This window comes from Anarrhichthys ocellatus, unplaced genomic scaffold (genome assembly GCF_004355925.1).
Source record: "Anarrhichthys ocellatus isolate YVR2014 unplaced genomic scaffold, GSC_Weel_1.0 scaffold6, whole genome shotgun sequence".
Lineage (NCBI taxonomy): Eukaryota > Metazoa > Chordata > Actinopteri > Perciformes > Anarhichadidae > Anarrhichthys > Anarrhichthys ocellatus.
Window position 1 is genome coordinate 13,760,899 of NW_022280036.1, and position 15,592 is coordinate 13,776,490.

General features: G+C 41.2%; 1 long non-coding RNA gene across 1 annotated transcript in view; it reads right to left on the minus strand.

Annotated features, from left to right (window-relative positions):
* Nucleotides 1–17: 17 nt before the first annotated feature.
* LOC116382947 (uncharacterized) overlaps nt 18–15,592 on the minus strand; it is a 32,991-nt gene continuing 17,416 nt past the window's right edge. Inside the window, exon 3 of the long non-coding RNA XR_004212746.1 lies at nt 18–7,347. This is a non-coding gene — a long non-coding RNA (uncharacterized LOC116382947). The remainder of the gene's footprint in view (nt 7,348–15,592) is intronic.

Genomic DNA, 15,592 nt, shown 5'->3' on the forward strand with positions numbered 1-15,592 from the left:
GTCAAGCATGGAAATATGTGGAAATATTCTGCTGCAGAAGGTCAAGATTTCATGGTCTTGTGGTGTCCTAAAAACGTTTTTATTAGCGAAGTAGTGGACGTAAAGTTTATTCCGCAAGAAATAGTCACATACATTTACCTTTATGATAAGAAGTGTAACAATAGCTCTTTTTTAAAAAAAAACATCAGTGCATTGTAATTTCTTCATGGTACTAGCTTACTGCTTTGGCTCATTGACTGTTTGACCTTCCTCTCAGGTGTAATTGTGTAATTGTCTTGTAGCTACCTTCAGCTGAGTTGTATTGAATTCAGAGGAGTAACTGAAATAAGAATGCATGTTGAGTGGGAGGATATTCATAATGTGAGCAATTCAGTAAATCATTCTCCAGCCTTATGCTTTCATAAAGTACTTTGAAGGGCATGGCGGAAGCATCAAACAGATTACACAGAATAGAGGTCTATTTCAATCCTTTTAATTGTATTTATTAAAAAGAAAAAATACCTTAATTTGCATATTTTAGCAAACAGTTTGCCAGAACAGAGTGATTTTCACACACAAATGTACTACAGCAACACATCTCAACACCTTCTTAGATGTGGTTCTTGATCACATTGGGGCAGTGCAACTGCCTGTAACTAATGATCAGCCTCCTCCGATGGAGCTCCTGCCGAGCTACCCGCCACTAGATGGCAGTGAAGCACTGTGTCAGGCGTGTGCCTCGCCATTATGCCTTTGCTTTTTGTCGCTGTTGGTTGGTCCTATCTTATCTGTTCTCAGATCCTTCTTTCCTATTGTAGCACGGGAAGATAAAACCTGCCAGTGCAGACCGGTATCGTTTAGGGATCTGTTGCTGCTGACAGCACGTGGATAGTTAGAGCAGAGATAGAGAAAGTGAGAGAGGGGGAGAGAGGAGGAAAGTGAGAGGTGAGGGCGAAGAGAGGAGAGCAGAGGAGCGATAGAAGAGAGGGGGAGCAGCAGAGTAATTGGCCTGAGACGGGCAGCTAATGCAGCCTCATCTTCATTGTGTTCTTTCTCCGAGCACTACTTCTCCTCCCCCCTTCTTTCCTGTCTGTTAGCCCCATACACCTCGATTTCAGCCACACTCTCCACTCCCCTCCCCTTGACTCTCTCCTTTAACACACTCTTTCAAAGCACTTTCTGTCCTCTTTCACCTTCTCAAGTTCCTTGTCCCTTCCGTCCCACACTTTCCTTTCTGGCCATTGCATATGCAGCACCACTTGGTTTGTCTTCATCTGACACCTCTAGGGAATGAGCATCAGGGATGAGCACCTAGAGGTTGAAGGGCAAGAGAGCTCCCACAGGGACTTCTGTTCAGTTTTGACCTCTCTGTGCTTTGTGGCTGTCTGGGGGCTGTGAAAGGGCTCAACATGTTCACAGCAAATGCTCTTTATCATTTAATGTAGATGTCTTGTCACTATGAGTTATTTTGTTATTAATTTAGTTAACAATCATCTCTCTGTATTCTAAAGCACAAAACTATACTGGCCTGATTCTGGGTCAAGCAGCCGTCTTTGGAGCTAAAGCTTTCACTACAGCGGCTCAAATGGTTTACCCTGTAAACTAGCATCTAGCACTAGCAGGCAACATGAATACAGTTGTGTGTTCTGTGACGCAAGAGCGACACTAAAGCTCTGCAAATAAATGAGGTGACACGTTCAGTGATTACGCTTTATGGCATAGATTTATTGCACCAAACATCTCATTCTCTCTTCTTTATCCACCTCGCTATAAAGCTTGCGTTTACATCCATGGACCCCAAACATCAAACTGCGAGATACATTTACAACATGAAATGACCATAATCTGGTTTGTTACGAGTGTACTGTACATTAGGTTATTTTATGGTAACAATAACCTACAGCCTTGACCAACACTAACACGCTACAACCCGCCTTGGCTGCAAACAGCCAAGTGATGCTGTTTGACAAGTGATTTGTGATCTGTATATGTATTAACATTTGGAAGGTAGATTCCTTAGGTGCCAATAGGTACAATTTACTTGGTTCATTTATTTATCATTGTACAACACAGGGTTGTATAACTACAATATATAGTTGTAGTCCCTCAATGCTAGTAACATCGCTCAACCCTTCAACCTCATCACCGTTAAACTCTTCATCACTCAATGCATTGAGCAATTTTACTGCCTGATTTACTGATTCATAGATTTCTTTTTCTTGTCCATTGTGGAGGTTAGCCTGTGACGTAGAACGCAGCTTGTTTATGCAGAGTAGACAAAAGACGTTGATGTAGCAACACAGAATGTTTCTCTACAGGTGCAAAATTACCTCGGATTTAGACATATAACGTCGGCCAGCTCTTACCAGGTTCCAACAGCCTCTGCTTCAAGGAGATATACTTTTCTAAAATATTGAGTTTTTACGTAAAAACCTGTGGAGCTAACATTAGCAGAGTATGTTAGCACACTAGCGTTAGCACGTATGGTGAACGACTAATCATGCTGTCTTTGCTTTTTAATGATTATAACACATAAGACCTACCCCGCTGCTGAATCAGTTTGACATCATGGATATATCATTCAAACGCATATTGTAGACCCTCTGTTTATCTCTGACATCACTTTTTTATCTTCCCAAAATTGAGATAATATATATTCGAGGAGTGCAGTTAGCGACAGTGTGGGCTCCGTGCTAGCTCTGACAGCTTCACAGAGTAGCAACAGAGTATAGCAAAGGGTCAAATGATGAAAATGACTGCATTCTCTCAAGGGAAACATTTTATAGATTATAGGTATAAATGTAATTTTTATTTTTTGAATCTGGCTTTATCTTAACAATTTCTGAAAGATGGGGATGCTACTAAACACACTTTTGAAGATTATTTTGAAACAGACAGTTACATTTTACCCGTTGGTGGTACTTTGCAGCTGACTTTTGCATTAGCTCTCTAAATTGACTCTGAAAATTAGGCCAAAGCGATAAAACAACAACAAAAAAACTGTTAAAGGCAATACTCCCAATTGTTAAGCTTCACAAAGTTCTAACCCCAACTCACACACACATGCACACACCTACACACACACATAATTGGATCCTACACACTGCTCACAAGGGGGGGACCCATCTGGAGGGGATGTTTATGTGTGTCTGTGTTTGTGTGTTTGTTATAAGGTACATTTCTCTTCCAGTCCACCCTTAGGCCCTGGGCAACATTTGCTCCCATCCATCAGCCAGATGAGCTGTCCTTTTAACATTGCTGACAGCATCAAAAAAAAACAACCAAAAAAAAAAACTCAGTCTTTATATTTATTTGTAGATTAAGACCCAAATCAATAACCCCTTTGGAGATGAAGGGTGCTGTTGCTGATGGAAACAGATGGCTCTGAAATCAGAATTTAATCATGACAACTTTGGATTTCCTCAACAAGGAAAAAGATCCCCTTTACTCAAACTGCGCAGTCATCACTTTTGTCATTATATACATGTATATGTGAGTGACCGACAGAGATGTACACTGTGATACACATAACAATGTGAAAGCAGAGGATGTATGTTTGTATTAATGTGTTTGGTACTTTGTCTGCAGTGGATGTATACACCTCTCTGCTGGATATCTGGTCATGTGTGTATTTATTGTGCTTTTTCAAATGTTAACTTCCACACTCTATTGTCGAGTACAGCGGCTGTTGTTTGTGCTCAGCCTTCACTGTAAAGGATTATTTCTTATCCACGTGATTTCTCTGCAAATATGTCTGTAATGGTGTTTGTGTGGGGTCCAATTGTCCAAATATCGTTAATAAGATGTTTATAAGCACTGCATGGTAAATGTCTTTGCCAGTTAAGGCATACAACTGCTGTACAAGCTTGAGAGCCCACATTACCAAACATTTGAATGAAAACACTTTAGATATTAAATATGTCAGTGAAAAATGTGATGCAGCGTTTTGACAAAAATACCATGTGTATGACTTTTGGGCTAATTTTCCAGCAATTTTTAAACATATCGGGTTGGCTATTTTTCGCTTTGATTTTTTCGATTTGTGAGGACATTAAGCAGCAGCATAGATGACCGAGATACATATGACACAGGCAATAGTGACCAGATTGAATAAATGCATTTAAAAACAGGCAGATAGCACATCCAGTTCCTCAAGAGTACCAAAAGATTTGAAAACATTCAAAAGGCCAGCAAGGAAAACAAGTTGTGTTGTTTACAGGATCCTTCCCACAGCATGACTTCAGATAAGCGTACAGTGCATGTTGGGCCAATCCAGTCCCACTTCAAATATAGCCCATGCCTGTTTTTTAAAGGTAATTGCTGCATGTTATTTCATTTCCTGATCACTATAGCTTCTAATAAAAGGAGGAAATAGCGTGGTGTCAAGGAATTACAGGATATCTTCATAGCCATAAAATGCCTCTCATTTTTTTCCTTTAAAAAAAGCTATTGCCCACCCACCATGCCAGGCCATCCACACATTTCCACCTCAGTGGTGCACGCCAAACAACTTCTCTCCACCCTGCAGGCAACAGTTGCTGATGTGCCTCTATTTCCATCCTGATTCCCATTTGCTTTCAAGTGCCACTACTTCCCATATCTATACGAGTCTGTCCATCTCCCTAGGGGGTACACACATCTCCTGAGCCTTCCTCTATTCCTCCCCCTGTTCCGTTTCACCAGACACTTTCTTAAAGGTCAGGTACCTACAGGGCCGTAAAGATGGAGGGAGGTGGAACGGGGTGATGAAGTCGTGGCTCCAACTCGTAAACAGCCCAACCACAACCTGAAGGACAAATGATGCAATGGTCAAGTGGATTCAGCCATAGCAAGCATTAACTAACATAGATGCATGGTTTGCCTGGCTGTCAGGCGTATGTGTGATATGATTTGACTGCATAGTGAGGCCACTTGTGCTCACAGGTTTGCATGTTTGTGCGTGTATGTGCTCACTCATGTCAAATGGGTACGATTTTTTCCCGTTGAAGCCACTGAAGAAGAAGCAATGAGAATAGAAACAACAATATAAGAGCCCTGCAGTGAATACCACCTTATGTAACAATATTTGTAAACACAATTATTTTGTGCTGACTCAATTATATGCTATTATTATATGTTAGACTGCATTTTATTGGAAGGTGTTTTTAACATATTGCCCAATTTACTCACATATACATGGGTGTAAAGGTTAAATGTGATGAACAACTTAAATAAATGTAAACTGAGACAATAATACCAGAAACATCAGCTTCAAAAAGTATCATTGGGCTGAATCAAAACATATTTGACACAGTGTGAACAATAGTTATAACATGCTGTTAAGATTTTATTATACCTGGATTGCATACCTGGAGATACCACTTGTGATTACGCTTCTACCACGTAGATCTGTGGTGTTTTCTTTGGTTCTTCTCTACCCGGTGACTCTATGCATTCCCCTTGATAGCATGAAATTATTTTCCAGCATCTCTCTATTGGCATCTATTCCTTTTACAACCCCTCTTTGACCTTGTATCTTTTGTTTTATCCTTTCAGCTCCCCCTCTTTACACAATAGTTATCCTCTTTATCATTCCATTCACCCCCTTCGTCCCATTGCATTTCCACATATACAGCTCTGTTCTATTTACCATCGCTGCCTAGTTTCTATCTTCTCTCTCATCCCTTCACGCCCTCCAGCCAATTTCCCCGCAGCCCCCTTTCCACCATCTAGTTTTCTCTCTCTATCACCGCTGATCTACCTTTCATGCTGGGCTCCTACACGGTCTGATGCCCTCCCCCTGTGTTTATGCTGTATGTGTGTTATTTGTATCCCCTACCTGCCATAGTGAAACTCGTTGCTTTGTGTAAGGCCCCACCTGCCCCACCCAAACCACTCACTATGCCGCCTGTCACAGGGACCAGGCCACTGAAGATTACACTTCACTGAGCAAGTAGCCTCTCTGCAGGCCCTATTCCCAGAAGGTGTGGCTAATGCAGCCTCATATCACCGCACCCCCGTGCTTTCTCTTCATGTTTTTTATTTAAAAACACAATCTGGTATGTGAAGAGTGGTCATCTCTATTAAATGCAAATTGTGTGATTTTTTTTTTTGTCACCCTTTTGTATTATGGGTTATTATCGCCCGCAGCCCACACGCTGTATGTCCAATGTCTATATAATTTCTTTCTTGCTTTGCTACATGTCATGTTATGGTAATGGTGTGTATTGTGGAGGTGACCTGGTTAAAGGTCACATGGAGAAGGTCTGTGGCCTCCGTAAGCCAGCGCTCAAGCTGTGTTGGCCAGTTGGGCAGGGCACCAAGGTTCTGCTCCCTGACATCACCCTGTTACCCCCTCTCTTTGTCTTACAGCCGAAGCCTGAAACACTTTAGAGGACACTGTGTTCCTTTACAGCCTCACAGATGGCAAGCACTTATCTTCATATTGAACTTCCTCGAACTGAACCCATGAATCTGGTGAACTTGATGTTGCTTAACAGATGTTGAGCAATGCAGCTGAATCAATTCATGCTCTGCCAATACATTTGAACTTGAATCAACTGGTTGAACTTAATGTTACTTCATGACTTTGAAAATCTTAAATTCAGATATATTTATCTCTGAGTCAGCATTGTCAAAGTTTTATATTCAACCATGTTTTTTCTATGCATCATTCAAGGGACTAAATCTGCCATAATTTCCAGACTTATTGGTTGAGAATGAATGTGAAAGTTGTTTAAAAATATGGGCCTAACTTAAATTAGTAGTTGGCATGGAGTTAATTGTGGTATTCCCAAATCGCTGACCCAACCATTCCACCCCCAAACTGTGAGACATGTTTTCTCTTGCCCTAGCCCTACCCTAACTTGTCCACAAAGCCAATAGGTTGAAGACCCCCGACACTTCCCCTCATCCAGCACTGGAAGTTCATCACTGTTATCGTCATCTTAACAGTGGAAAACCTGGTTTATCTCATCCAGTGAATGGATGACAAATGGGGTCCAATTTTGTTGCCATCTCTCTTGCTTAAAAAGATGATTCCAGATGACCAATCCACAAAAAAGCTCAGATGGACTCAAGCAGCCAGACCACATTTTGTTCATTATTTTGGACCTCCTGGTAGCACAACGAGGTGATCATGTTGGTTTAGTTTGAAATCACAGTACAGAAGCTAAAGGTACGCTAACTTCTGTTTCACTGGAACTCTGATTGGTTTATTGCAGTAGTGACTGTACACAGAGATGGGTTGAATAGCAAGGATGACTGGAGACGGCAAAGGGAAGTGGTGGAATGGAGATCTGTTGGGCAGCACGGCCGGCCGAGGAAGCGGGGGAGAGATTGTTGGCAGACAGGCAGGCTGGCAGTCGAGCGGGCAGGCAGACAGGAATCCTGGAGAACAGGTAATAAACAAGCGTGAACTTGGAAAACATGAGAAATACTCTTCTCAAAAAAAGATACTAGAGCTAGAGGCCTTATGCTGCGTTCCAGACAACTCAGAACTCGAAAATGTCCGACCTTCTACAATAAAAGTACAATGCAATGGCACTTAAAGTGGGAGTTCCTACTTGGGAACTTGGGCAATCCATCTACCTCGACTTTACGAAGAAGCAGTTGTCTGATGTCACACAACAATGGAAGTGAACATTGTAAATGATAAACCATCACCTGAAGGCCTACCTAAAGTATATTTTCCTGTATTTGATTAAAGTAATACTACCATGATATAATAAAGCCTGTCCTGCATGTAGAGCTGTGAGAGGTGAGCTTGGAGATGTGATGAGCTGATTGCAGGCAGGTGTGCTGTTAGGCAGGGTCCAGGTGAGCAGCAGAGACACCCATGGACATGGAAGACACAAGCCGAGAGGAATACACGGGGAAACACAAAGGGGAGACAGGGCACAGACATGGCTGTGACAAATCATGTCTCCAGACTGCACCATATAAAGAGAGTCCAAGCCATCCCCGGACTTTTGGGCATCCTAATTTCTTCTGGCATACTCTCCTGTTAAAATGGGAGGCAGGATTACTCCTGTTGATTCTAGTTCTGTCCCTACAGGGACATGGCAGGGAACTCTCACTCCTCCATTTCTCACTCAAGCATGTGAGTTAAGTGAAACAGCCTTCTGGACAAGTGATTTGCCAACATCGATTGGAAAGATGCTTACTTTGACATTACTGTGGATCCCAGATACAAGATGGGCCTTTTATTTTTTTTCAGTGAGTATCATACAAATACAGCAGGGTGCAGCTTCCACGAGTCTCTGGCCAGCTCCAATATGCTGATTTGGATATGGAACTGTACAGTAATGGCTTATACTAACAGACAGGAGACTTGTGGAAGTAGGCATCAGTGAAATTGTGGCCCATTTGGGCCACACATGAGCCAGTAGTCTACCTGCCAACACGGGAGGCTTGAACCAAGATGATCTGGTTAACAGACCGTGTCTCTGGCCACATGGCTACTGGCCACTGCACTTCAAGTGCATTCACTGCGAGTGAGATAAGTAGCAAGACACTTGATACCATAAGCAACAGTACCCTGCTATTTACAAGGTTCACAAAAGGACCATAGGCCACATTATGTTAATTTTCTGTTTAAATGTGTGTCTAATAAAGGTGTTTAAAGGGCTACTGCATGTAGCAATTCATTGAAATTCGATTATAGCTCTCTCACAAGACATCTATGCTTTGCTAGTTGTAAAATGATGCAAATCTTTCCATTATGCCCTTCACATTTTAACTTTTTACATCAGTAATGGACTCTCCATCTATTTGATGCAATTTGCATCGGTGCATCCTGCAAAGTTAATTGAATTTATGCTTTTAAATTGTTATACTAATTCAATTTGTGTGACTGGGTTCTATGTGTGTGTGTGTGTGTGTGTGTGTGTGTGTGTGTGCTGGGTAATGGTTAGGCTGCCTGGTGAATGCCAAAATGTAACACTCCTCCGTAAGCCACCTATGGTACTGGTTGGGTGGTTAGAAATGACAAGACGGCAGACACCAGATGGGTTTAAATTGTTCTCCTCCTCCTCTTTTTCAGTTTCCCTCCTCTCTCTTTTTGTATTTCTGTGTATCTGTCTCTCCGTCTGTCTGCTGCCTTCATCAAGCCCTCTGTCACCACACCTTCAAGCTCAGTGCTCAAATCATTCCTCCAATACCTGTCCTCTCTTGAGTTCCTCTCATTTTGTTCTAGCTCCTTCCAGCCACCCCACACATTCACCAGATGCATAATTAAATCTTCACTGTGCCACAGTCAGTCATTTGGAATAACAAATCTTATCATGCAAAAAAGTATCTATCAAATATAACTTTACCTTTCTATATTTAGTTTGTCCGTTTAAACACTGAAGCACTGACACTCCATGATTATGTTGAAGTCACATGATCAGGATAAAAGGTAATTACAAGTGTTTTAAAATTCAATGGGATCACTGAAACAGAGCAGGTACATACTATAAAGAAGACTGATCACTCATTTCTCAGGGAGATTTGTTGGAAACCTACTACTACACTTGGAAAATGTATAAGCTCCCAATTGGAGCAGTGCAGTTTAAAGGTGCTTTGAATGAAATTCTGAAATAATTATTATGAATGAAATATATGCAATAACCTCGAACATGCATTATAGGCATTTGCAGCCAGTACACCGGCTATGTAAACAAAGCAAAGAGAGAGAAGCTTGGATAACATCACACACCGAGGGGGAGTGAATTCATTCTCTGCTCAGGTATATAACTTCACTATATCTTTACATAGCAAGGCTTTGTTTGCTGCTGTATCAATGCTCTGAATCCCCCATATTACACCTTAAAGAAATGATTCTTGTCACTGCTCGTCACCTAGTTGCAGGTGTAACTATTGGGAACGCTGAGACAGATCACACCTCTGGCTCCCTTTTGCAGGGTTTGCCATGAAGTAGCAGCAGTAACAATGCAGCATCATCTAGCATCTGGAACGAACAAGTGCGAACGAGTCGTGACAATTCTCATACACAATGACCTTTATTTATTTTATTGTTTATGACATTTCTATGGCGTACTCCGTGATGAAGCTGCAGAATTCATGGTCTTGATTTATCAGGCCTTTTCGACGTTTGAAATGTGTGCAGCAAAATGTGCACATCAAATAAGCAGATTATTGATGGGGTTAATCAGAATATCAGACAAACCTGTGAGGCGAAGTCCTACCCAACCCATTCTTGGCTAAACTCATCTGTGAATGATTGACAGCATGGCACCACACAACATTGTCTGCTCATCCACACACATCAGTCACATCATTATTTGCTGAAACAGTGCCGAGTGGGTGGTGAGTGTTGTTAGTCGTCTCCAGCTGGAAAAAATAAAAAAAATAGAATAGACATGTTCAGACAGGCAACAATTGTTGCCACCCTGGCACCACTGCTTTCACAGTGTAGTCAAGTGGAGTTTTGAGATTTCAGGGGCAGGGACGGAGAGTGGCTGTTTTCTCCCCCCTTTTCATCTTTTGACTGTCTCATGTGATTGGCTTTCTGACAGCAAACATTGCCACGGATGCAGGCAGGAAAGAATCCACAGGTTGCGCCAAATGCCGGCGAGGTGCAGAGTTGCCATGGCAAGAAAAATCTTCTCGCCCAAGAATGAATGCAAACGTGCTTAGAAAGCTTAGTGTCACAGTTCATACCTATTGCTCACATTATGCTGACATCTTTGCAAGTGATGGTGTTCACTTATTTCACAGCTCGTACTAACAACATCATCATGTAGGTGATGCTCATGTTAACCGGCACCACCGTGTGCAGAATGACACTATTGCTTTGTGCATGGGGGTCTGCAGTTCACTTGTGAACATGGAGATCTATGCTTGCATGAGAGATCGCCAATCAACATAACCAATTTAAGCAGTTTCCAATTTGTGCCATTTAATTTGTGCTCCTCTTGTATTTGCAGTATGTATTTTTCTTATTTGTCATTATGCTGTTGTGTACTTTGACAATGTGGACACCCATGTGGATGTCAAGGGTAGTAAAGCATACTGAATTAAGTCTAATTGATTTAACTGTAAGGGAGATGTGACATTAATTATTCCTATCTTGACATGGAAACATATGGCAGCAATCTTAACTGTATTCATAGCTCAACTTGCAACAGATCAAATCTAAGATGTGACAATAAAATAATGTATTTTCGACTGACAAATGAGTATTGTACAGCCAAGTAAAACAATCTTTCTCTTCTGCTATAGTGAAGAAGTTAAGGTCAGTTTCTGATGACGCACTTTTTATAGTGCAGCAATTAAATGCTGCATGAAGAGATGGACCAGCGTTGGTGTCCAAATGTCACTGTTGTAATCACAGGCAAAATATACTTGTAACAACAGAAATGATTATGCCTTGGTCTGTGATGTTACTTTATGTGACCTCTGCTTTTGTCTCTGTTGGACAGAATCTCTGTTCTATACATGGGAAATGTGAAAAAAAAGTCAAGACTTTACATTAAGATTAATCTTATTTTGGCAGGTACAGTCCCTGATTCTTCACTGACAATGGGTCTATTTCAAAGCACATTGTTGCAGAATCACAGGTGTAATAAGATGCTCTGTTCAATGAAAGTGTCCCAGTAGGAAATACCAGTGAGCTAGCAAGCCCAGAAGCAGGGCCTGGGAAATGGAACATCTTAATAAAATGCCATTTTTAAAGTTATTAATTACGCCTGTGCTTTACACTTTTAAGATTGTTACAGTATGTTGGCAAGCCATGACTAAACTCCTGAAGCCAATGCTTTTGGGCTTCTCAGGGAAAAGTTATTATTTATTTTTTTCAGCTTGAGGCCTTTTTAGATAAAAGATTTTGCAGTGTAACAGGACTATGTTCATGACATGTTCACCTCCCCCCCCAGACAGAAAAGGCTTGGGGCAGATTTTGTAAAACAATGATTTTCTCTTTTATATCCTTGATTTAAATCTTTAATAAACGTATTGTTTTCGCCTGAATGAGCAGCATGTCCTCATAAGTCTAAATGTCACCCCAGTGAGATATCATAATTAATAGTAACATTAGTCAAAGCATTTTAAATGGGAAAGGAGTCACTTCAAGAACATTTTGAAATGTCCTTCTACAGCAGCCCTGTTGATGGATTCATGCATTTCACGATCGACGAGTGGGAGCCCCCTATCACCTGGGACAGCATTTGGCAGACTAACTAGGCACAAGCAAGGTTCTGTATGTAAATGAGTAAGTAAGCATGCTACCAGAGGGTTTATATTTCCAAAGCTATATTCCAATTTAACCTTCAATTCTTGGTGTTTGTTGGGACTTTGGCTACTTGATACTGTCCTTGGTGTCCAGAGTGCTGCTGGTTACATTCTGCCTGGACCTTAACTGTATTCACTTGCCATCCCAAGGCTGAAACTGTGTTTAAGTTCCCTTCTAATAATATAAAGTAGAAAAAAGGCAGTTCACTGTCCTGGCAGCTAGTAGGCAACAGATAATGTACATTATCTATAATACAATACAAGAAAGGCACAAAACATACTGTAGATTATGATATGAAATGAATCTGCAGCAAGCATTTTCTCTGACTTGCCGAGAGTTTCTTTATACAATTTACAGAGTTTCTTTTGTCCTTGGACTGATCAATCCGGGTGTGCACAACAATACACAGGCTATATCTATAGATTTAGCAAATGTAAGAAGATAAAAGCAGCAGTGATAACATACAATGGCATTCTGCCAAAACTATATTGCCTGGTTGCAATCTGAGAAATCTTTACATCAATACATCCTTTGTACTTGACATACACACTTCAGTCAGCTGAAGATGGTGTTTCATTACGCGACACTTGTAAAGGCCTATTCACGGTTTCCACATGGGTCCATGTGATGTACATTTTGTCATCTGCTCAAGCCAGAGGGAGTGCCACATGAACTGTCCGCACTATGAGTCACTATGCGTCAGCCAGCATTTGAGATTCAGCAGTTCAAATGCTTTCTTGCTCATGATGCTCGATATAACTGGAGTGAGAGAAACTGACCCTTGGTGTATGTGGAGATTAATTAATGGCAGCTCCTAGACCTTGTACACTGCTTAATGCTAATTGCATGTACAGGAGGGGGACAGCGCAGAACGCTGATGCAGATAGCACTAGGTCTCATGTCCTGAGAGCTTTAATGACAAAACTTCACAAATATAGTCTGATATCAATTTGGCCTATAGTCCCAGACACGATTGAGCAGTGCTCATATACTTTACAACTGCACTTAAGTTCAAAACAATATAGCTGGTGAGCTAATTTAGTTTAGCAAGCTACACGTATGTCTGGACTAGCTCGCTGGCTAGCTAGCATGTTGGTAGTGTTATAGTAAACGGGCTCATTTGATAACATCACAAAAAATATCATTATGTGAGAAAACCAAAATCATACTCTCTATCCTTCTCTCATTTCTTCTCTTTCTTATGTTGAATACATGGCAGCATGTTGTGGCTGCAGGCAGTACCAGCACTGTGCTCGCCCTCATGCGCAGGATGTGCTGCTGGCTCTGTCGTTGGGTTGCCGGATCTTTAACTCCAGACTGCATTCATAAGATGTTTGTTATGTAGTTTCTCTATCCATGTAAGACCTTTTCTGTGACCACCATGTCATGACATCAACCTTATGACTTTTATCCATAACTGTTTTTTTACAAGAGCCCAATTTGGCAGGAAAGTTATGAACCTGGCAACCCGAAGAAGTGAGAGGGAGAAACGGAAAGAGAGAGAAGAAAATTGTATGTATGGGTGTGCATTTGTGTGGCTGGCTAGCTGGGGGGCATGAAGCTGAGAGGAGGGCATGATTAAAAACCATCTGCTTTCCTGCAGAGTCAGAAGGCCGTCTGGACACAGTCTCTTAACAGGCCTTGTTTTCTTAGATGGCCTGAGGCAAAATGACAAATTTGAATGCCCAAAATAAAAAAGTATGGAATAACTGAAACAATCATTTTTGCTGTTACAAATCTATGTTTGCGTCTTACAACAGAATACTTAACTTAAACCATGTCTTTCATTCATCTTTACAGTTACAAAAATGTACATCTAAATGTTGTAGGTATATCTTCAAATTTGCTCTGTTTTTCACAACTAAATTATAAGAAAACGATAAAACTATATATATATATATATAGGCTATATATATATATATATATATATAGTTTTCCACCATTCGGGCTGAGCTTGTCTGCACTCTCTTCTCTGGATTTTGACAGCTCTGCAATATTTCTAACCATGTATCAATAATATCCATGGCATTCATAATTCTAAAGTTGACAATATCTGCAAGATCATCAACAGAGTTTGAGGATTGTGTCGGTAACAAAGACAAGGTTTTAGAAATAATAAATATTGCAATGGAACTCTCATGGTTATACTGTTTTGACCGCTTGCAACATATAAGGCCTTGATAAATGATGACATAAAGCCCCAAGTGACAGGTAAGTCTAATGTATGCCCCTGGTTGTTGGTGGTCCCCAGAGACATACTGTGACTGTCATGGTCTGGTTGTGCCTCTCCCTCATTTCTAGTGTTGTGTTCCTTATCAGTCCCCTGTTTGTCCTCTCTCTGTCTGTGTGTGTGTGTTGCAGTGGCGTCACACTCCTACCATCAATCCACCTGCACACCTGTGACTCATCCACTCATCAAGCTCCTGCAGCATAACTACCCCGGCTGTACCCTCCAGTCCTTGCCTGATCCCACCAAGGTGGTACCAGTGTGGGCAAACTAAACTCTAGTTCAGTATATCCAAGTGTCAATCTGAATGCTGCCTAAGCTTGTGTTTTACCTGTGCTTCAGGTCCGTTACCTGTCTGTGATTAGTCTGTTTCCCAGATGTCAGCCCAGCTCTCCCTGCCTGCTCTGCCACACCATGAGACTCTAGCCAAGCTCAACATACCCCCGCTCTCTAATGACCTGGATTTTTAAACTGGCTTAGTTTGAGTTCTGTTTTTAAGTCCAAGAAAGTTCAGCGGAGCATAACAGAGACAGTCCAACGTTATAACTCCACCTCCTTTTTTGCCAACTCTGGGGGCATCAATTCAGTTAAACTTTGGGGTCACTAACTAATTAAGTAAAGACAGCTGCTCTATTATTCAAATCGAGCTATGTTACAGTCAGGCACTGAAAAAATATTAGAGCATCAGGGACTTCTTTTTCAAAAGAAAAAATGTTAATCTATCATTATAAATAGAATGTTATTAACAATGTACTCTTTAAATTAACTATAACTATTTTATTATTTTTGGCCAAATATAAACATCCGGAGAGCCTGTGTATTGCCCAATCCAATCCCCTCTATTCATATGCAATGGGTTGGTCCTACCCCAAACCAGTTGTGAATAGTACTTTTTAGCAGAGTTAATTGCCAAGTGAGGAGTGCTGGTGGAGCATCATGCCTCAGCTTCTGAAAGAAAAAAACTGGGTTCCAAAAAAACAAAAAGAAAGTCAGGAGAGAGAAAAGAAAGGTGGGTGTGTTGAAAATCAACCTGTTCGCTTAGTCCATAGTGAAATAAGCAGTGTTTGCTCCCCTTGCATTAGTTACCCGATATCTTCATAAAAGATTCTTAGGGACGAATTCACAAATAATGATTTGTGGCCGCTGATAGCTCCATGAATTAAACATCATTT